Raw genomic sequence first — 22636 nt, 5'->3', positions numbered from 1 at the left:
TGCTTTAATTACTACCCATTCTCTCTGTCTCAATGAAGACATCCCTCGCTGAATTCGAAGATGGCTGAAAGTATTTGAGCTTCCTAGACTGGGTTAGAGATAAGATTTTAGTGACCTGAGGCCAAGCAGGTGGTCTATATCGTCTGTGCGCGTAAATGATTTTCTATCATTAAACAATGTGGTATCTTACCAAGATTAGAGCCATACATTTTTGAATCCTTGCCAGGAGAAAATTGCCAATGCTCCTACATAAGCGCATGGGATGTCATCATTTATCTTTATTGCGTTAGAGGCATGCTGATAACGAGGGACAAAAACGTTGGAATCACGAAGGAGACAAGTTGAGACTGGAGTGAGAAAGGACTTTACTGAGACAGTGAAGCAGAGGTTTTGAAATACTGAGGCACAATGAGGAAGAGAGAAAAACAAGGGACAATTGAGTGATTAGGGAAGAGAAAAGATGAGGGTGAAGAGAGGAAGAGAAACCTGGGCAACAATGAAGGAGTGGGGTGAAACATTGGTGGTGTGAAGGGTAGACACACAAGGTGATTTCAAGGGAAGAGGAGCAGAAAAAAATGGTGAGATAAAGAGAAAATACTGCGGATGCTGGAATTTGAAACAAAAACAGAAAATGCTGGAGAGTCTCAGCAGATCTACTAGCATCTGTGAAGAGAGAATAGAGCCAATGTTTTGAGTCTGGATGATTAGTCATTAACTGAGCTCTGACAAGGCGTCATCCAGACTTGAAATGTTGCTCTATTCTCTCTCCATAGATGCTATCAGGCCTGCTGAGTTTCTCCATTATTTTCTGTTTTTGTATGAGAGGAATGGTGAATGAGAGAAGACAAAGAACCGTACAGCACAAGAACAGGCCCTTCGGCCCACCAAGTCTGTGCCGACACAGATGGAGATAGTTTTGGCTTTAGTATAAAAATAAGATCAACTGTGCTGAATACTCACTACTGATTTGAAATGAAAATGGGAAGAAATAGACAGCTGATCAGATATTGCTGATTTTATCTTGTTGGCCAATGTCAAATTTGCCCTCTCAATCTCTTGCCTTCCAACCCCACGTTGTCTGTCTACGTGAATTGTCAGAAGGCATTCGCTACAGTGCCACACATCAGACCCGTAAGAAAAGTTAGAGCTCCTGGAATAAAAGGGAGAGTAGCAATGTGAATGTAAAATTGGTAGAATAAGAGGAAGCAGAGAGTAAGGGTTAATGGATATTTTTCAGACTGGAGGGAAGTTTGTACTGGTGTTCCCTAGGGGTCAGTTTTGTGGCTCTTGCTTTTCCTGATGTATATTAATGATCTAGGCCATGATGTGCAGGGGACAGTTTCAAAGTTTGCAGATGACACAAAACTTGTAAGTATGGTAAACTGTGAAGAGGACAGTGTGGAACTTAAAAAGGACATGGGCAAGATGATGGAATGGGCAGATAGGTGACAGATGAAATTCAATGTGGAGAAGTGAGGTGATGTATTTTGGTAGGAAGAACGTGGAGAAACAATATAAAGTAAAGGGCACAATTCTTAATGGGTATGCAGGAGCCAAGGGATCTGCGCGTATGTGTGCATAATTCATTGCAGAGGGCAGGGCAGCTGGAGAGAGCAATTAATAAAGGATATAGTACTGCGGGCTTTATTAATAGGGGCATTGAGTACAAAAGCAAAGAGATTGTGCTGAACTTGTACAGATCGCTCATTAGACCTCAACTGGAGTATTGTGCACTGTTCTGGATGTCACACCACAGGAAGGATGCAAACGCATTGGAGAGAGTGCAGAAGAGCTTTACAAGAATGGTTCCATGGGATGAGAAACTTCAGTTATGAGGACAGATTGGACAGGTCGGGATTGTTCTCATTAGCGAGTAGAAGGCTGGGAGGAGATTTGATAGGGATGCTCAAAATCATGAGGGGGCTGGTCAGAGGAGTTGGGGAGAAACTGTTCCCACTCATAAAAGGATCAAGCGTGAAAGGGCACAGATTTAACATGATTTGCAAAAGAAGCAAATGTGATGTGAGAAAGAAACTACTTCGCACAGCGAGTGATCCGGGTCTGGAGTGCTCTGCCTGGTAGTGTGGTGGAGATAGGTTTAATCGAAGCATTCAAGCATTCGATGTTTCTATTCAAATAATCGATGTGCACAAAGTCATAACGCTCATTTGGAGAGCCAGAGCAGACATGATGGGCCAAATGGCCTTGAGGCTCCTGTGCTGCAACAGTTCTGTCACCCTGATTCTGTCATGGACATTCTTCAAGGCAGCCTTCACGACACATGACAACGCAGATTCGCTGAGTTGATAGCCAAGTTCCGCACACATGAGGACAGCCTCAACCGGGATCTTGGATTCATGTCACACTATTTGTAACCCCCATAACTTGCCTGGGCTTGCAACATCTCACTAACTGTCTTGTCTGAAGACAATACTCATTTCTTTAACCTATGCTTAATGCTACCTCCATTCACCTTTAAGTCTTGATTAGCTGTAAAGACTCACATTCTAATCAGGATTCTGTAATCTGTGTGTGCCTTTATATGCCCTGTTTGTGATCAGAACTCCCTGACGAAGGAGCAGTGCTCCGAAAGCTAGTGGCCTTTGCTATCTGTTAGACTTTAACCTGGTGTTGTTAGACTTTAACCTGGTGTTGTGAGACTTCTCATTCTGATTGTGTCAGGAATATATTAGCCAGGAGACCTCTCCCCCTCTCTCCTCCGATCTACCCCTCCCTTAAATGATAAGAAGTAGCCTCTGGAAAGTAAACACTGTGAACAGCAGTTCCTAAGAAATTAAAAATCTGTTCTATCCCCCCACGACAGTTGAAGACGCTAATGAATAGAACATTCTTGAATGAGGTTCTGGAAAGCAGTCGTAATTCTAGAACCTTAGTTCAACATGAGGATGAGGGAAGAAAGACAAACAAAAGCTAATGAAGCTCAAAACCAATGTTATCATTGAACCTAGAATCCCTACAGCGCAGTAAGAGGCTATTTGTCCCATCAAGTTTGCACCGACTCGCTTGAAAAAAAGCATCACGAGCAGGCCCTCCACCCTATTCCTGTAACCCCATGCATTTATCATGGCTAATCCATTACAAGTGGAAAGTGGTGGTTTTATATAATGTTGAAGGGGTTTGAGATAGTTAAGTCACGTTTTATTATGTTGATAGTTCACAGCAAACTCACTGTCACCTAATCTGGTTACTCAGTGGAAGGTTTTAATTATAATTCACTCATAAATATTGAAGGCAAAAGGAAAAACTGTAAAATGCTAGAAATCTGAAGCAAAAAAAAGAGAAAAGGTCAGGAATGTACAGCAGATCCGCCTATAAAGAAAAGGCTCTCGTTCGTAGATCTTTCACGCGTTTACGAGTATTAGCCTGTCTTTTCTCGTAATGGATGTCGATGGACCTGCTGTGTATTTCCAACATTTTCTGTCACTGGATCAAATCCATTGAGATCCTGCTGGGTCTAACAAAGTGAGGTCCTTCCCAGTGAGTGATTGCACTTTCAGACTGCTTGTTAATAAGGTTTCTTCTGTATAGTCAAAAACACTAAAAAAGCAATAAAAGTTTTATGGAGTAGGAGGTTGATTGAAGTGACTTTCCCACACATGTTTTATCGTGGAATTAAACCACTCACAACAATGAGGCCCTGGATTCGAGCACAGGTTCCATTGAGAAGTCAGCATGTTAAAAGGCCTTTTTTTGTTCTCCACTCATTGCACTTTTGGGACTGTTTAGACATTGGAATTGTATACCAGGAGGCTTGGTGCTAGCGGACTTGAAACAATTTTGCAAGGTGTAGGAGAATCACAGTAGAATATTGTCACCTTATTCCAAATGTCAGTCTTGATGAACATGTGAATAGAAAAAGAAAATAGATAACGACAGAAGCATTCAACAGGGGAGGCAGCACCTTCGGACAGACCAGACCACGATGGCACAGTGGTTAGCACTGCTGCCTCTCAGCACCAAGGATCTGGGTTTGATTCCAGCCTCAGGTGACTGTCTCTGTGGAGTTTGCATATTCTCCCCGTGTCTGTATGGGTTTCCTCTGGGTGCACCAGTTTCCTCCCAGACTCCGAAGATGTGTCAGTTACGTGGATTGGCCATGCTGAATTACCCCTTAGTGTCTAAAGATGTGTAGGTTAGGTGTATTTGCTATGGTAAATGCGCAGGGTTCTGGGGTAGGGTGGGGGGACATGATGGGCTCAGGTGAGATGCTCTTTCAGAGATTCGGTGCCAGACTCAATGGGCCAAATATTCTCCATCTGCACTGTTGGGATTCTATGGATGAGATGATGTGGAAAATATCGTGACTGAATTGGATTTAATAAGGAGGGAATGGGACATGTGCCCATGCACATATAAGCAAATTATATAATGGAGGACTGGAATTGTTTCGAAGGTACAGTTGAGATAAATATGGAAAAATCAATGCGAGACACAAGTGACTGTGTGTGTGCACAAATTGCAGAAATTGGAAGGAAGTTTAGCGTGAAAGAAAACGTGATAATCTGGTAGAGTCTGATAGAAAAAATAAACAAGTCAGCAAATGGTGAATTCCATTCAAGGAACACACTGGAGTTTAGAGATAATTGACTGACATTTGATCAGACAAGCTGAGTAGTTGCATTTTGGGTGAAATCAGCTTCATTTAACATTGGGCAATAACGAATCCCAAGGTGTGTGCAGGTCAATTTTTTTTTCCCATAACTTGATTATTCTGTCGCTGTTACTAAATATTATAATTATAAAAGGGCGGCACAGTGGTTAGCACTGCTGCTTCATAGCTCCAGAGACCTGGGTTTGATTCCTGGCTCGGGTCACTGTCAGTGTGGAGTTTGCACATTCTCCCAATGTCTGCGTGGGTTTCCTCCAGGTGCTCAGAATTCCTCCCACAGTCCAAAGATGTGCAGGTTAGGTTGATTGGCTATGCTAAGAAATTGCCCCTTGGTGTCCTGAGATGTGTAGGTTAGAGGGATTAGTGGGTAAAATATGTAGGGATATGGGGGTAGGGCTTGGGTGGGATTGTGGTCGGTGCAGACTCGATGGGCCAAATGGCCTCTCTCTGCACTGCAGGGTTCCTATGATGATTTCTATGAAATCCACTCAACGTTTGTCAAGCTATCTCTCACCGCCGGTACTTTCTGTCCACATTTCAATCAAGCATGTGGGCTCGCTGATGGCTCCATTAACTTCTTAGATCAAGAAGGCACCACCTTCAGGTGTGTAGAAATGAAACAAAAAATGTTTGAAGTGTTCAGCAGGTCTGGCAGCATCTGTGGAGAAAACGTTTCTGACCTGTGACCCTCGTCAGACATGAGGAATGTTAGAAACGTGATAGGTTTTGAACAAGTGAAGGGGGAGAAGGGAAAAGGGACAAAGAGGCAGGTCTATACTAGGGTGAAGGGCAGGTGAGATTAAGTGACAAAAGGTTTCACGGTACAAAAACCAAAGCGTGTAGTAATGGGACAAATAGGATGTGAATGGTGGGTAGCTGTCTGAATCCAAAGTAAAGAAATTTAAGTAATAAGAGAAACAACTGGCAAAACAAACTCCATGTAAAACAAAGTGGAGGCAAAGTTTCTCATCCGTGAAATGCCGAGCCAAAAGATGAAGTCCTGTTTCCCAGGCTAGCATTGAGCTTCATTGGAACACTGGAGCTGACCAGGGACAGAGGGGTCAGAGTGAGCGAGGTGGAGGATTCTCCAATCCCACCAGCAGCGCACTCCCGCACGGGGTGACGTCAGTGGGAATTCCCATTGACAGTGTGGGAATCAGAGAATCCTGCTGCTAACAATCAACGTGCCACCTCCTACTGGCGTGAAACGTGGCTGAGAGGCTGAAGAGTCTCGCCCAGTATATTCAATTACAAAAAGTACGAGTCAATTGCTGATTGACATTGGGTTGGGGGGATTGTTTGGGGCGTTGTATGGTAAGAAGGGAGGTGGTGAAAGAGCATTGCATCGGAATCCTATAAGACACTGAAGGAGGCTATTCAGCCCATTGAGTTCATAATGGCTCTCTGCTGATCAGTCTAGTCAGCCCCATTACTGTCACATGATCTTATAACCTTGCAACTTTTTGGGAAGGCCCACTGCATTTTGTGCCACTAGGGCACTTGACAAGCCAGCAGCAGGTGTGCTGCCGAGTGAGGAGGGTTGGGGATCAGTAATAAGTCCGGGGAAGGTGTTATCTAATGAGGAAAGTTTTGGGTAGGTTGGGCTTGTATCTATTGGAGTTTTGATGAATGATTCAATGATTGAAGGGTATCTGCTCCACTTTCTTTCTCTCTCTTTCTCTTTCTCTCTTTCAGACTTTAATTCCAAAGTTTTATTGAATTCAAATTTCACCATCTGCAGTAGTGGGATTCGAACCCGGATCCCCAAAGCATTACTCTGGGTCTCTGGATTACTGGTCCAATCCCAATACCTTGCACCACCGCTTCCATTACGGCAGCTGTCCAGCACCACCTTTTCAATGGCAATTCAGGATGGGCAATAAACGCAGGCCGAGGCCCCTCCTGTGCATGTTTTTTTTTAAATCAAAATTCTGTTTGAAATTAAGATCCCGGGAAGACAGGAAACAATGTATGGGATGGCACAGTGATTAGCACTGCTGCCTCACAGCACCAGGGACCCAGGTTCAGTTCCCATCTTGGGTCACTGTCTGAGGAGTCTGCACATTCTCCTCGTGTCTGTGTGGGTTTCCTCCAGGTGCTCGGGTTTCCTCCCACAGTCCAAAAGACGTGCGTTCATAGGCGAATTGGTCATGTTAAATTCTCCAAACAGGCTCCAGATGGTGGCGACCAGGGGATTTTCACAGTAATTTCATTGCAGTGTTAATGTATGTCTACTTGCGACGCTAATAAATAAACTTTTAAATGTTACTTTTTCTATGTGCAGACAATGAAAGGTTTGTAGTTGAGGACTTAAACAACTGGATAGAAACTGCTGTATCTCGACAGTTGCAGAGAGTTGCGCTTTTTCCAAAACTTGTCTGGAGCTGGGAGTCTCTGATCAATGAAGCAGATGTGGATGTTGTATGGGCCAAGAGGCAGGTCAAAGATCTTTCCTTTCAGGTTGCTGCCAGACTGTGACTGTGCAAGCAACTGAGCAGAAAATCAGAACCCACTCATCTCCTGTGTTGACAGATGTTGAGCCCGTTTAGATTCAAATAATAATTTAATAAAAGGCAATTTGCTTGATAATATGCCAGAGAAGGTAGTGTACCGTGACTCTTTAACCCACAAATAATTTTAGGATAAATTCATTCATCTAACCATTTGCTTAATAAGGTTCTTGGAACTGACAGGAGAAAATAATTTAAAAAAAAAACGAAGCCTATCGGAAACATTACAAAATTATAAATGTATAATAACATTTGGCACTTGTTGGGAATTATTTTCATACCCCTCACTTTCTGAAGATGAATTTATTAATGATTTGATTTGATTTATTATTATTGTCACATGTATTAGTATGCAGTGAGAAGTATTGGTTTGTGCATGCTAAACGGGAAAAAAAAATTCCGTCCATAGAGAAGGACAGGGTGCAGAATGTAGTGTTGCCGTCATAGCCAAGGTATAGAGGAAGATCAACTTAATGAGAGGAAGGTCCATTCAAAAATCTAATGGCAGCAGACGAGAAGCTGTCCTTGAGTTAGTTGGTATGTGACCTCAGACTTTTGTACCTTTTTTCCTGACAGAAAAAGATGGAAGAAGGAATGTCTGGGGTCTGTGGGGTCCTTGATTATGCTGGCTGCTTTTCCGAGGCAGTGGGAAATGTAGACAGATTCAAGTGTGGACAGAGGCAGAGTCAGAGACATAGATTTTTGCCTGATTCCAGTTGGTTTTCGTTACATTGGAATAAAAATCTTTTTTTTTCATCCACATTGTGGAGGATCCAGTCTCTTGATTTCCCTCTGTAGATGAGAGAGGAAAGAGAACGAAAAGACTGAATGCATAATCTGTCTGTCTAAATCTGTCCCTTATCTACCCAGCTTTCATTGTGCCATCTTCAGCTAAAGAATGTTATGGGGACATCAGCTGAGATTTTTCAGGATGTGGGTGGGAAAGGAGAGGCAGAACCAGAAGAGGGTGGCAAAGGCCGTCCCCACTCTATTTGCAGTGGGATTCCTGTGCTAGTTGGGCAATAAGTAGCCAGTAGGTAGGGTTGGCCGATCACTTGCCAGCTGCTGACCAGAGGTTCCGGCGCAGTGTTTTAAAGGACAACATCCGTGCATTGATCCGAGCAATCTTTACCTCAGCGATCCATGTCCTGCAATCATCCCAATAAGTCTTGGGGCCCATTAGCAGCCAGCCATCTCCTCACCCTTCCCAAGGAGGCCCCTAACAAAAGCACAATCTCCTCACTGGGACCTCAACGCCAAATCTTTGGCTGACTGATTACTTTAAAGCTCTGCTGCAGGAGCACAACACTAACAGCAGCCTTTGGAAGCTGTTGAGACAGCAGGCACCCTGTGCTCCTGCTCTGGAAGGGCCTATAAAACCTGATGCAATTGTCTCCTTAACAAGTTCAAGTGCTTCTCCATTGGTCATTTCAAAAACTTGAGAGATGTCCCCCTACAGCTTGCTGTCCACCACTTGTAAAATTAGGGGGATGTTGGGAGACTCGACCCAAACCCCCTGTTGTTATGATCAAGTTTGGAAGACCATACAACCTTTCTGAAAAAAAAAGTTTGGATGAGTACTTGAAATGGCATTAAGTTCAAGGTTATAGGACAAGTGTAAGAAAATGGCATTAGCGTGCCATTTAGTGGTAGCTATTGTCAGTGCACACCTGATGGGCTGAAGGGCCTTTCCTGCGCTGTATGACTCAATGACTGTGCCACCTATACCACTCAGAATGGCATTTGATGGCTGCTGATTGGACCAATTTCTGTATTAATTGGTTTTATTTTAGCAAAGCTCTTTAATGTGATACAAAGATATTGGTCCTCACTTCTTCATTATAGCCCTTGGGTTTTTTTTCTCTCTACTGGAGAGTAGGGAAAGGATTAAAACCGGTACTAAAACCCAATTTGGTCAACATTCCTCAGGGACTCGGGAGCAGAAAATCTGTTTGAGGGTTGCAGGTGAAGAGACCAGCTGGAAAGGGTTTGAACACCTTTTTACGAATAACATTAACTGCAAGAATACTCTAACTTTATAAGGAAAACGTCTAATACAAGACGAATGAGCACGACCTCATAGTTGACCGAATCATGGGGTGTCAGGCGTCGCACCAGAATATTTCCCGGAAACCTTAGGTGGTTATGTGGAGAAGTCCAGTATCATGGAGAGAACAATTTGATGAGGGTGGAACTTTGTAGGGCAGTGCATACTTGAATAATTCACTCATTATTTAATGATGAACAGATGCTAATCTTTTGGTCTGGTACATACACCTCACACTGTGACTTTTCTTATTTATTGAGAGACAATTACTTACAGATGGAATATTTCCTGGCCTTTGAATATTAAAACTCCAGCCTTGTGCTTGTTTTCCATTATTTTCAGCCTTGTTTATCATTTTCGTGATTCAAGAGTTCCGTACTTTTTGTAGACGTGGGTATTTTCTAAACCACAAATAGCAAATTTTGGAAATTGTTTTGTCTGAATTACAACAGTCATCTTTGAAGTTATTGGCACTGGCAGTTGGCACTGCCCAGCCACCAGTTTCTAACCAAACTAAGGCAACCACAGCTTGGCCGTTTGACTGTACCCATGTGGCGCTGGTTAGTGCCTGCAGTGTACTCTGAAAAGCTTTGTTATAGCTAGCTACTTTCTACCTTCCTTTGACTCGGAGAGATCTCGTAGGAATGTATAACCATTTTGGAATGTTTAACTTGCCAAAGCACTAAGGCAATTAAGTCAGTTGGTGCATTTTATGGAAAATTATCATTTTGTACTAGCATAAAGTAACAACCCATTGAAAAGCAACTAGACGTAAAAATATCTTGCTGTCAGTGCTGTGCTTCACATGTTTTAATGCTTGTTTAATGCAATTGTTGCATCCATAAATGTAATTTGAATGTGAAGAAAGAAGCAAAAAGGATCTTTAGGTGTAAATGTAATATTTTTCTCACCTGAAGCTTTCAGACCTCAAGGTAAACTATAGGGAAAAGATTGAACTTGCATTTGTACAGAGCTTTGCACCTTGAAGATTAATTTGATTTATTATTGTCACATGTATTAACATACAGTGAAAAGTATTGTTTGTTGCGCGCTATACAAAGTATACCGTTGATAGAAAAGGAAAGGAGATAGTGCAGAATATAGTGTTACAGTCAGAGCTAGGGTGTAGAGAAAGATCAATTTCATACAAGGTAAGTCCATTCAGAAGCCTGACAGCAGCAGGGAAGAAGCTGTTCTTGAGTTGGTTGGTACGGGACCCAAGACTTTTGTATGTTTTTCCCGAAGGAAGAAGATGGGAGAATGTCCAGGGTGTGTGGCGTCCTTAATTACGCTGGCTGCTTTGCCGAGGCAGCGGGAAGTGTAGACAGAATCAATGAATGGGAGGCTGGTTTGCATGAAGAATTGGGCAATATTCATGACCTTTTATGGATCCTTGCATCTTGGGCAGTGCAGGAGCCATACCAAATTGTGATACAACCAGAAAGAATGCTTTTTATGGTGCATCTGTAAAAGTTAGTGAGAGTCATAGTGGACATGCCAAATTTCCAAAATGTGTTTCCTACATGACAACATGACAACACTTCGAAAGCAATCCATTGATGATAAAGCACTTTGAATGTCCCAAAGTTGTGAAAGGTGCTATATAAATACACACTGTTGGGGACCAGATCAGAAACCCGGAGGTATATGATGAAGGTAGCCTAGACCTTAACTATTTTTTATTTTGGCATTTAGTTTGAGGATAAGGTGTTTCACTCTGGATGCAATTCTATTGACACATTTGGAAGCTTTTATCAAAACGAACTTTATTTAACAATACAGTTCAAATATAACACGTGAATTAGGCTAACTTTTACCAATTGAAATATTGAATATGAGAAGATACCGTTCTTAACTGCTAGCCTATCTCTATTCATTCCAGTTCAAGCAATATTCCTCATAGACTTGAACCCTGCTTCAAAATCAGTTAGCAAACAACATGGTTTGTGTTTTTACTTGTCAACAGTCCTAGAGCTTTTAACCGCCTCCCCCCCCCCCCCCGGGCACAGAGACAGAGATACACCTGCCTTCTGATAGCTCTAAACCAGCAGCCTCCAAAGCAAGAGAGAGTGAGTGAGCGATAGCTCTTGCTTCTTTTAAGAACCAAGTAGAAACCTAACTGCTTTCTCCGCTGTGAGAAATGCAATGAATCTACACTCCTGCCCCAGGACATAGACTCGGGCAGAATTCCACCCAAGGTTTCTGCCGTTCACGTTAGGATAGCAGGCAAGATGAAGGGTCTCGCAGACTGGTGATACACAATGATGTAGGTCTTCACACGGAAAATACTCTTCCAAATAATGCATTAGAACGCCATTCATCTTGTATGGAGAGAACAGAATTCAAATTCTATTGTTTTGTAAAAAAATTAACCCTGCGTTTTGATCATTAATATTACAGATTCTAATAACACTGCAATAAATGCAACCAATGTTTATCTCGATCTTTAAATGTGAAGTGATAGTGAAACAATGACTTAGTGTGGCCTTGAATTTACAATTAAATGCACCACTCAATGGAGGTCCTGTTGAATCTGTGTTCAAACCTTTTATCTTTTCTGCAGCACAGATTGGAAGAGCTACAAGCCGAGGAAGACAAAGTCAACCATCTCATCAAATCCAACAGTAAGCTACAAGCCCAGAGGGAAGAGGTGAGACCCGGCATCCATGGATAAGCGTGACTCCCTTTGGCTCCGTTAGAAATCGTGTCGTGAATCCACTTCTTAAATAGACAGGAAAATGCTCGGCAGGTCTGGCGGCATCTGTGGAGAGAGAAGAACTGAGTTAACATTTCAAATGTGATTGACTCACCTTCAAAACGTTATTGAACCTGGAGCACTGACTCTGTGATCCTTCCCACTGATATTGTCAGACCCACTGAGTTTTTCCTGTACTTTTCTCGGGGCAGCTTTATAAAAGGCGGGGGCTGCTGAAGGTGAGCAAATGTACTGTCTCCACCCCCGCTCTCTTGTCCCAAGATGTAGCAGTGCCTCTCCGTGCTCGAGGATATATTTTGATCTCAAAGTGGAAGCAAGACATTGTGACTCTGTGGGTGCTGAATAAGTTGCTTGTCCAAGATTGTGTGACCAGGATTGTGCATGTATGCTTTTTTCCAGCAAGTTCTCTGGTCAGCATAATGGGTGGAGTTTCTCAAAAAATGACAGTTGTTTCAGGTGGGGAAACGGATGCGATTCCCGTTGGCCCTGATGGTGCCATTCAGAACACAATCTTTAGGCACTTAGAAATTTCTTTCTCCCCACACATGAAAAACACCATGTCTGAGGTGTAAAGAGCCTGATTCGCCCACCAGGGGTGAGCGGAGGTTCGAAACACTTTCATTCTTCCCAAACAAGGGGACACTGCGTATAAACAGCTCCACAGCACTTGCTCTCATTCGAGCCAGGAGGTTGGCAGTGAGAAGACCAGCCCCCCAGGTTCTCGGAGGAGGACCTCACTCGATTGCTGGATGTGAAGCAAAGACTGGCCACGATTTTCCCATGGGTTGGCAGGAGGCCCTCCAGCAAGGACAGGAAACCCACTCAATCACAGGCCGGGTGGCACTGCGAACCTCGTTGTAGTGGTTCTCTGCTTCGGTCTTGAGCCTCTGCATTGGCATCATCAGCCAAGATCTCAGCGGGCATCCCTTGTCCCCACTGAGCCACCTCTGCAGTCTGGGGTGACCCTTAAATGGCCCGAGGATGTACCTATCATGCATGCTGCCTGGAAAATGTTCACATACGTGAATGATCCTCCTTTGGTGGCCACACACCATCTGGTCATGAAAGGAGTGGTGCTCCTTCCTGTTAATATACGGGACTCTCTGTTGCCACGGGGCCATGTGCGTGCCATTAATGGCCCCCTGCACTTGCTGCAGACCAGCTAGGGTGATGAATCCCACAGCCCTTTCGTCCTATTGGACCTGTTTCAGGTTGCAATGTAATCCAATGCCCTGGCATGGAGAGTATCTGTGATCGCACAAGTGCATTGTGGACGGATAACTTCAAAATGCCACATAGGTCACCCGTTGAGCCCTGGAATGATCCTGTGGTGTCGAGATTGAGAGCTGCCGTGATCTTCACGGTCACATGGAGTGAATGCCACCCTCCTCCACATGGGGCCAAGTTGGCAAGAATGTTGCACAGATGTCACACTGTTGAGATGGAGTTTCCTGCAGCATGTTGACAGTTCCATGAAGGACACTGGGATCTGTAAACTCTCGGACTTTGAGTCTCCTGTTTGGCCTGTGCTGCATCCAGCCCTCGAGTCTGTCCTGTGGCCAGCTGGCCTCTTGGCACTGGGTACTCCCTGGGTGCAGCTGCTCATCACTGCTGGAATCTCCACTCTTCCGACACCATGTTTATGAGCAGAATTGCTAACTCCACTCGTTTCATAACTCCCAAGAACTGAGAGGGATGAGAGAGAGACAGAATCAGTGAATTGTGAAGGATGAATGGAAGGACAGTTGTTTAATTTATTGCATCAAGGCACTATATATTCCAACAGTTGTTGCTTCAGCATTTGGCAGTGTGAACACTGCAGCGCAATGGCCAAAGTGTTGTTTTGTTTCAGTGGAAGTGCTCTCACAAATTGCCCTCCTGTTATTACACTTGACAGAATGCATGGTACTGGCTGCTGTACTGAGGGTAAAGGATCTGTGACTGGTCTCACTGAGTCTTGGCAGTTTTACTTTTGACTTGAGACCAATTGGATGGAATTGAGAAAACCTGCAGGAGTCTCGCTCAAGATAAAAGGGTTCAGGAAGAACCATTTGAAATATGACTTTCTGTTGGACCTTTCTCCTGCTGGCAGCACCTGCTTGTGTTGGCAAAAGAGGCCATAAGATATAAGAGCAGAATTAGGCCAATGGAGATTGCTCCACCATTCAATCATGGCTGATAAGTTTCTCAACCTCACTCACCTGCTTTTTCCCCTTACTGATCAGGACAGTGGCACAGTGGTTAGTACTGCTATTGGGGCTGCCACATAGAAGATACAATGGCACAGTGGTTAGCACTGTTGCCTCACGACGGTGGGACTCGGGTTCGATTCCTGGCTTGGGTCATTGTCTGTGTGGAGTTTTCCTCCAGGTGTTCCAGTTTCTTCCCACGGTCCAAAGATGTGTGGGTTAGACTGATTATCCATGCTAAATTGCCCCTTAGTGTCAGGGGGACTAGCTTGGGTAAATGCACGGGTTTATGGGGATAGGGGGCTGGGTGGGATTGTGGTCAGTGCAGTTGATGGGCCGAATGGCTGCCTCCTGCACTGTAGGGTTCTATGGTACGATTGGCAGCAGTGTCACATAAGAAATAGAAGCAGGAGTTGACCGCCAGGCCCTTCAAGCCTGCCCCGCTATTCAATACGATCATGGATGTATGTTGGCCTCAAGTCTTTCTCTGTGCCATTTCCCCATAGCCTCTATTCCTCGATCTATCAAATATTTAAATACTTCCAATGATCCAGCCTCTATCACCCTTTGGGGCAGAGAATTCTAGAGATTCACCACCCTCAGAAGAAATATCTTCACACCTCAGTTTTAAATTATGATTTTGATCACAATGAATGGTGGAGCACGCTCGAAGGGCTGAATGGCCTATTCTCTTTCTTTGTTTCTATGTAAATGACTAACCCTTTATTTTGTAGCTATGTCCCCTTGTTCAAGACTCTCCTCCCACTGATGAAAACATCTCACCATTTACTCTGTCAAGCCCCCTCAAGATCTTAAACAATTGAGTAAGATCACCCCCTCACTCTTCTAAATTCCAAGGAATGCAGACCCAGATTATTTAGCCTCTCTTTTTAGGACAACTCTCACATCCCAGGAATTAGCCTGCTGAATCGCCATTGAACAGACTCCAGTGTCTTTGCCATTTAGGCCCCAGGCTCTACATTGCCTTTCCTGGCGCACACCATATATTTCTCTGCTTTTCTAAAATCTTTCTGAAAAGTGATCTCGCCAATTAAGCTTTTGCTCAGCCTACCTCCACCTAGACAGTCTCCCAACTTTCCCATCCTGTTCCTTTTACTCTTTTGTCAGTAAACTTGCATCTTCCCTTTCTTGACCTCAGCATGTCAAGGTTGCTTTGCAGTCAGTGAAGTACTTTTGAAGTGTAGCCATTCTTGCAATGTATGCACAGTGGCAGCTAATTTGTGCACAGCAGGCTCCCTCAGCATTAACTGGATAGCATGTTTGACAGAGGAGCAATTATATATGGATTTTCAGTACGACCTTTCCATATAAATATTGGACAGGACACCAGGAAGAACCATTTGAAATGGTGCTGTGGAATACCCTGTTGGACCATTCTCTGGTGGCAGTGCCTTGTATTTGCAAAGAGACCATAAGATATAGGAACAGAATTAGGCCAGTTGAGTTTGTTCTGCCATTTAATCATGGCTGATAAGTTTCTCAACTCTGTTCTCCTGCCTTTTCCCCATAACCTTTGATTCTTTGTCCAATCCAAGAACCCACAGCCCGGCTGTCTCACAGCACCAGGAACCTGGGTTTGATTCCTGGTTTCGGTCACTGTCTGTGCAGAATCTTCATGTTCTCCCCGTGTCTGTGTAGGTTTCCTCCCACAGTCCAAAAGACGAGCTGGTTAGGTGTGTTGTCCACAGTACCAGGACAGGCTCCAGAGTGTGACAACTAGAGGATTTTCACAGTAACTTCGTTGCAGTGTTAATGTAATCCAATTTGTGACACTAGTAAATAAACTTTAGATGTTTTAAAACTTTAAACTATCTATCTCCATTTTAAGTGTAATCAATGACCTGGCCAAAGAGACAAAATAAGTCTTGCTTTTATGTAGTGCTGCTTTTAACAACCCGTCCATGTTTTGAAGTGCCAGAATGAAGTATAGTGCTTTTAAAGTCTATTCGCTGTTGAAATGTAAGAGGTAAGTAAATAGAGCTTTTCAGTTTAAAGTGAGGTCTCCATCCCTTTGTTCAATATATTAGTTTTTGGACAAGACTGTCCCAGCACTGCTCTGCTCACTTAATAAAAAAAACCTAAATATATGGGAGATGAAGGAGGTGGTTTACAGAAATCAGTGGCTGGAGGCCATGAAGCACTTTGTAGTCTCCTGACCAGAATATATGTGGTTTCAGTTTCCTGCCGCTTAGATTTGTGGTGATATAAATGGGATGAAAGAACTAGTTTATCACTTTTCATAATGCATGGTTACTGAGGTGGCTGACAACAATGTTTAATGTTGTGCCAGTAGTTTTGCAGAACGGTACAACAACAACTTGGATTTACGTAGCACCTTTTAACATTGGAAAGTGTACCCTGGGTGCATCATGGAACAGAAATCAGACAAACCTAGTGATACTTTTGAGCTCACTTTAAGGTCCTGAATTCATTCTCGACCCCTCTATCTTCCGTAAAGGTGCTCCTTAAATCCATTTTGACCAAGCTTTTCGTAACTTGCCCACATACCACCTTGGTGTTAGATATTGCATAATATTGCTGCCTTGGGATATTTTACTTTGTTGAAGATGTGGTATTAATACAAGTTGTAGTTACGTAAAGGTAGGATACCAGTCTTTGATCGATGTAGGTCACCATCTAAAACTCCACCCCACCATGAACTGGGTGTCTATATAAGTATGAAGCCCAGCATGTCTAAACAGAGTAGATCGCAAAATAATTAATCAACTGACTCGGTGTCATTTAGCTTTAGAAGTGAGTGTGGTGCAGGCAGGTGACGAGGCTTTAAGGAGATGGATGGTTGTGGAGAAAAGAATCTGGCAGTTATCTTTGCATTTCAGGATGATCCTGGGGTACTGAAACAGCCTTGACAGAGGAGAGTTGGGCCCCCACTGTGATTAATGAACTAAAGGGAGGCACATCGTCATCTGGCACAAGTTTAAGGTTATCTGGAACTGTCTGTTTTTGATGAGCTCAGTGAATTTCCACCTGTCTTCATTATGTATGCCAGGCTGACCAATAAAATCTTTCCTCAGTAGGGAATCTGTTTTGACGAATGAAAGTGGTTATAATTTTATCTCCTGACACCCTCTCCCTTTCAGATTTGGGGCACCATCCCCTCAAGGACCTGGGAGTTCTGGCCCTCCCTTTTATAGAACCCTCACAGTGCAGAAGGAGGCCTTTCGGCTCATTGAAATTGAACCAACTGCTATCCCACCCAGGTCCTATTCCGGTAACCGCATACATTTGCCCTGCTAATCCACTGACACGAGGGTCAATTTAGAACGGCCAATCTCCCTAACCTGCACATCTTTGGAGTGTGAGAGGAAACCAGAGCACCTGGAGGAAACCCATGCAGATGCAGGAACAATGTGCAATCTCCACACGAGTCACCCAAAGCTGGAATTGAACCCAGGTCCTTGGCACTGTGAGGCAGCAGAGCTAACCACTGTGCTGCCCCAATCATTTACCCCCGTGCCCTCCAGATTGCCTCTCCAGATTGCCTCCCCTGATTCCACGACCCCGGTACTTAATCTCAGGCATGCCACTCTAGTACGTCTTGTGTCGTACCTCAATCGAGTGCAAAATGGTGGTAGGCCTATTGGAATCAGTAGAATGTGTTCCCTGCCAACTCTTAGGATGGTGAGCACTTGCCATCATGAAAATTTAAGCCAATGGTTTGATCTTCCTGTGATCTCGTTTGTCAATATGTCAGTGTTCATTTAGACAAGGTTAAGAGGTCTGATGTGTTTGAAAGTCAGTCTAAGTGACATTTTTACAGATTTGTCACTATTTTCAAAAAGAACCTTTCTAAATGGGTTCATTTTTCCTCAGTAGTTGCACACTTGCCGTGGCACATTGGCTCTGCATATATTGTATACAGGGGTGAATGTGCACGTTAATGGGAAGAATTGGCAACATTGGCACTCGGAGTATGAGGAGGCAGTGGGGAATGGCTGGGATGGGGATGCTGTGGTGGTTTAATGGGTAAAGGTTAAAAGGGCTTAATTGCTTTGATTATAACTTGGACAAAGTCTCAGGGAACTGAGGTAGGCTTTCTAACCAGATCAGCTTGGCACTCACCCACCTCCAGTTGCCACCTAGGATCTGCTTCCAGGGCTGGCAGTCCTGACAGTGATGCTGTGCGATTGGCTGCTTGGAACCAAGGTGGCTCTGGCGAGTTGGAAAATTTCCCGAATTAAGGTGTCCGCCTCAACATCGCAACTCCGACCCTTCATGCCTGCATTTAGCTTCCTTCCAGCTGAATGTCCCTTTCAGTGACACAGTAACTGAACGGAGAACTGCGTGTTCAGCTGTTGCCCTTTCATTTCTTGGAAATAGAATCTCAAACCCACAGTTTGCTCCAAGTGCAGGAAAAAGCCACTGGGTTAGATGATTAAACGTCAAAACAATGTTGTGGCTCTTGGGGGGAAATGCTTGATTGCTCCTTTACCAGCAGTGTCATTAAGGAAGTGAAGCAGAGATCCTTGGCTCTCAGATCTTAGGCACTGTGTGAATCCTGTCTGGCTTTGTCTTTGTACAGTGTGTTGGCAGGAGACACTGATCTTTGAGAACCGGTTTTGGCCCCAACCAGTTCTGATAATTATTTTAATTCAATCATATTACATCTATCCGTAAGTAATGGCATGATGGGAAATTCTGTCTGATGTTGTCGCTAACTCTGTGTTTCACTTCATTTGATTTATTATTGTCACGTATTGCAATATAATGAAAAGTATTGTTTTTTGAACGCTACACAGATAAAGCATAGAGTGGAAAGGGGGAGAGTGCAGAATATAGTGTTACAGTCATAGCTAGGATGTAGAGAAAGATCAGCTTAATTTAAGTAGGTCCATTCAAAGGGAAGGGGAGTAGTTGGATGCTCAAACACTTCACAGAATTTGAGTGGCTTTTTTTTTAATCGGAACTTGTTTTTCTGAACGAAATGGGCTTTAGATCCGTGGTGGAACAAGTAAAGAATATTCCACAATTAAACCAGTTAGCTGGGGTTGGGTTTCTAAATGTTCATCAAAACTTTGCAGTGAACGGTTGCCGATGTTTGCAAGACCATGAGTTTCACGTTTACAGATTTTTGTAGGCTGCTTTTTCTTTTCATTAACTTTGTTAGATTGAAGGAGGCCACAATGGGGTGGCACGGTAACACAGTGGTTAGCACTGCTGCTTCATAGCTCCAGGGTCCTGGGTTCGATTCCTGGATCGGGTCACTGTCTGTGCGGAGTTTGCACATTCTCCTCGTATCTGTGCGGATTTCCTCTAGGCGCTCCGGTTTCCTCCCACAGTCCAAAGATGTACGGGTTAGGTTGATTGGCCATGCTAAAAATTGCCCCTTAGTGTCCTGAGATGCGTAAATTAGAGGGATTAGCGGGTAAAATATGTAGGGTTATGGGGGTAGGGCCTGGGTGGGATTGTGATCAGTGCAGACTCGATGGGCCGAATGGCCTCTTTCTGAACTGTAGGGTTCTATGATTCTATAATGTTTCCATTTGAATCTTGTTATAAAATTCCTATTTGAAAAATCAACCTTATAAAATAGCTTTGTTTGGTGAGGCAAGAGCTTGTCCAAAGCCCTGCTAATATCCACCTGCACCACTGATACCCGATCCTCAAATAGTTTAGCTGCACCTTTGGCTTTCTGCACCTGAATTTAATTTAACCATGAATGCAAAGCATTGTATGCTTACCATTAAATAGCAGTAGCACAGTGACTAACACTGCTGCCTCACAGCACCAGGGACCTGGATTCGATTGCCGGCTAGGTCTCTATGCAGAGTCTGCACATTATCTCCGTGTCTGCATGGGTTTCCTCTCTGTCTGAAAGGCGTACTAGTTGGGCGCATTGATCATGCTAAATTCTCCCTCGGTGAACGCAAACAGGTACCGGAGTGTGGCGACTAGAGGATTTTCACAGTAACTTCATTGCAGAGTTAATGTAAGCTGACTTGTGACACCAATAAATAAACTTCAAACAGAGGTGATACTGGAAGAGGCATAAAGGAAGAAGGTAGGCAATTAGTAACTTTAAACCTCTCTGTTGGCCTAAACCTGCATTTAAGTTTGACCAAAATGTAATCTAATTGACATTTGTCAGTGCATTTAATTGCCCTTGATACTTTCATAAAGTAAAAACTTACACTAGTCTCTCTTCTAAATCTTTTATTGAGTGATTCAAAAGCTTTATAGGAAAGTGGATTGGAAGGAGAACTTGGTTCCTCCTCTTCCCCTGAATAGCTGATGAGTGCTCCCCTCACACTAATCCTGCCGCTCTTCTTGACCTTTCCTCCCATGATTGCTGTTGCCAATGCCCTTTGCCCTAGATTCTCAGTTACCCGCCACCTTCCATTGTGCATTGGAGTCGCACGCTGTCCCTCGCCAAATCTTCCGTCAGCTCATGTAAAAATTGGGAAAACTTCACCGATCAGTTATGCTAACGTCAAGCAGGTTGGTGCCAGCAGTCAGATGATGGTTGGTTAGGAAATTGAGGCCACTGTGTGAGGACAGCCTATCAGAGAAGCTGCACTCCTCCGTCTGGATACCCTGCTCTTCTGGCATTTCTTGTTTCTAAGCAACGATGTTGATAACTTGGAGCGCGGAAGGTGATGTCCCACTGTGTCAACTTTGGAGAGGGAAGAAAAGAAACGAGGGTGGATCTTGTGTATGAAATGGTTAAGCCAGAAATGGGGGAGGAGGGAGGTCAAGAGAGGGTCATGGGAGTTTACAGAACCTTAAATAGTACATAAATCAGGTAAAGCAGAGTGCTTCAAATTAAGCTCGGGATTCAGGGCCAGAGGACTAAAAACTTGAACTAGTTTCAAACGGATTGAAAGCAGCTTTAGGACCAGGATTCAGTTGTTTGGGACAATCTGCCAAATGGGGGACAGAAAGCAGATACCTACGGGACGTTCAGAATGAGGTACCATTCCAGATTAGGAAGGTTATATTGCTGGGAACGGTGAGCTTTGATGAGTCAAGTGTCCTGTTCATTTCTCTGATCGCCTTTGCGTTCTTCTGACCATTATAGTAATTACAAGTAAATAAGAAAATAAAATCTGTTACCCAGTTTGAAAATGAAGGATCTCCCCTTGGAGGAGAAGTTTCTTCTATTCGGGGGGGTTGTCAGTCTTTGAAATTCTCTTCTGCAGAGAGCACTGGAGGCTGGGTCATTGCATATACTTGAGTTTGATTCCCAGCTTGGGCCACTGTCCATGCAGAGTCTGCAAGTTCTCCCCGTGTCTACAGACATTTCCTCTGGGTGCTCCGGTTTCTTCCCACAGTCCGAGAGACGTGTTAGGTGGGTGCATTGGTCATGCTGAATTATCCCTCAGTGTACCCAAACAGGCGCCAGAGTGTGCCAATTGGGGGATTTTCACAGTGCCTCCATTGTAGTGTTAATGTATGCCTGCTTGTGACACTAGTAAGTAAACTTTAACTATGTTCAGGACTTAGGATGGGATTCCCAGTGCTGGCATGGCAGAATCGGAGGATCCTGCCAGCGGGAGGGGCTGGAAAATCCCACCCTTCGTTAGGCGGATTTATTTTATTGACAGGGCATTTAAGGATTATGGGGTAGGGGCAGAAAAGTGGAGTTAAGACCACAATCAGATCAGTCATGATCTCAAATGATGGAGCAGGCTCAATGGGCTTAAAGGCCTACTTCTACTCTGATTTCTCATGATCTTATACTCATATACATTAAAAACAAAAGACACCGTATATTCTCCTGCTTAGAATGTCTGTGGCATCACAGTTGACTATTGATGGAATTAAGAATGTACAGCATAGCCATTGCCAATGTTAAAAAGGACCTTTTTAAACCTTTAAAACTGCATTAAGGCAACAGTGAAGGGCTGATTCACCAAACTAGATAAGAACAGCAGCACCCAGGGAATGCTTGTCAAGAAACCATAGAGCGATAGCTGATAAATTTCTGTCTATTTAAAGGACAGAAAAAGACCAAAACTTTCCAATCAGCAGTTGTGAGGTTAGCAGTTGAACTCTGTATGTTCTGGTATAATTACTTTGTGCATAATTTAACATCTACCAGTTTTAACACTGAGCGTTTCCATTAGAATTTTGAATAAATTAATATCGGGTAGTCAAACCCTTGTACTAATATCACACAAGACTGACTAACAGTTTCATTTCTGGGGTCTGGCCTTCACCGGCCTGGCCAGCATTTATTGCCCATCTCTAGCTGGCCTCGAACTGAGCTTGCTTAGTCATTCTTGAGGGAATTTATAAGTCAATCACATTGCTCTGGATCGGGTCACATGAAGACCAGACCTGATAAGGACTGGAAGATTTCCTTCCCTAAAGGGCATTAGTGAATCAGGTGGGTTTTTTTGATGACAATCGACAATGGTTATCATCAGGTGAGGGCAGCAGAGCAGCGAAGGTAATTGGCGGTTGCAGGTCACATTTGCATATGTGCGGTCACTGCAACCAGAAGGTGGTTGGTGGAGGAGCTGCTGTGAAGGGACAGTTAAACCCCAAACATTACTTCAG

General features: G+C 43.8%; 1 protein-coding gene across 3 annotated transcripts in view; it reads left to right on the top strand.

Annotated features, from left to right (window-relative positions):
- The window catches only part of LOC145356389 (putative uncharacterized protein MYH16), a 209394-nt gene that overhangs the window by 50183 nt on the left and 136575 nt on the right, over positions 1 to 22636 (top strand). For 2 of the 3 annotated variants that reach the window (XM_080209076.1, XM_080209075.1), the window contains exon 2: positions 11756 to 11837. The gene's annotated coding sequence lies outside the window, so the exon portion shown is untranslated. Of the gene's footprint in view, positions 1 to 11750; positions 11838 to 22636 lie in introns of all 3 variants that reach the window. The other variant, XM_080209077.1, reaches the window with a different exon arrangement.

Source organism: Carcharhinus amblyrhynchos, chromosome 21 (genome assembly GCF_965287045.1).
Source record: "Carcharhinus amblyrhynchos chromosome 21, sCarAmb.v2.hapA, whole genome shotgun sequence".
NCBI classification, from domain to species: domain Eukaryota; kingdom Metazoa; phylum Chordata; class Chondrichthyes; order Carcharhiniformes; family Carcharhinidae; genus Carcharhinus; species Carcharhinus amblyrhynchos.
This window is presented reverse-complemented; position numbering and strand designations above follow the sequence as displayed.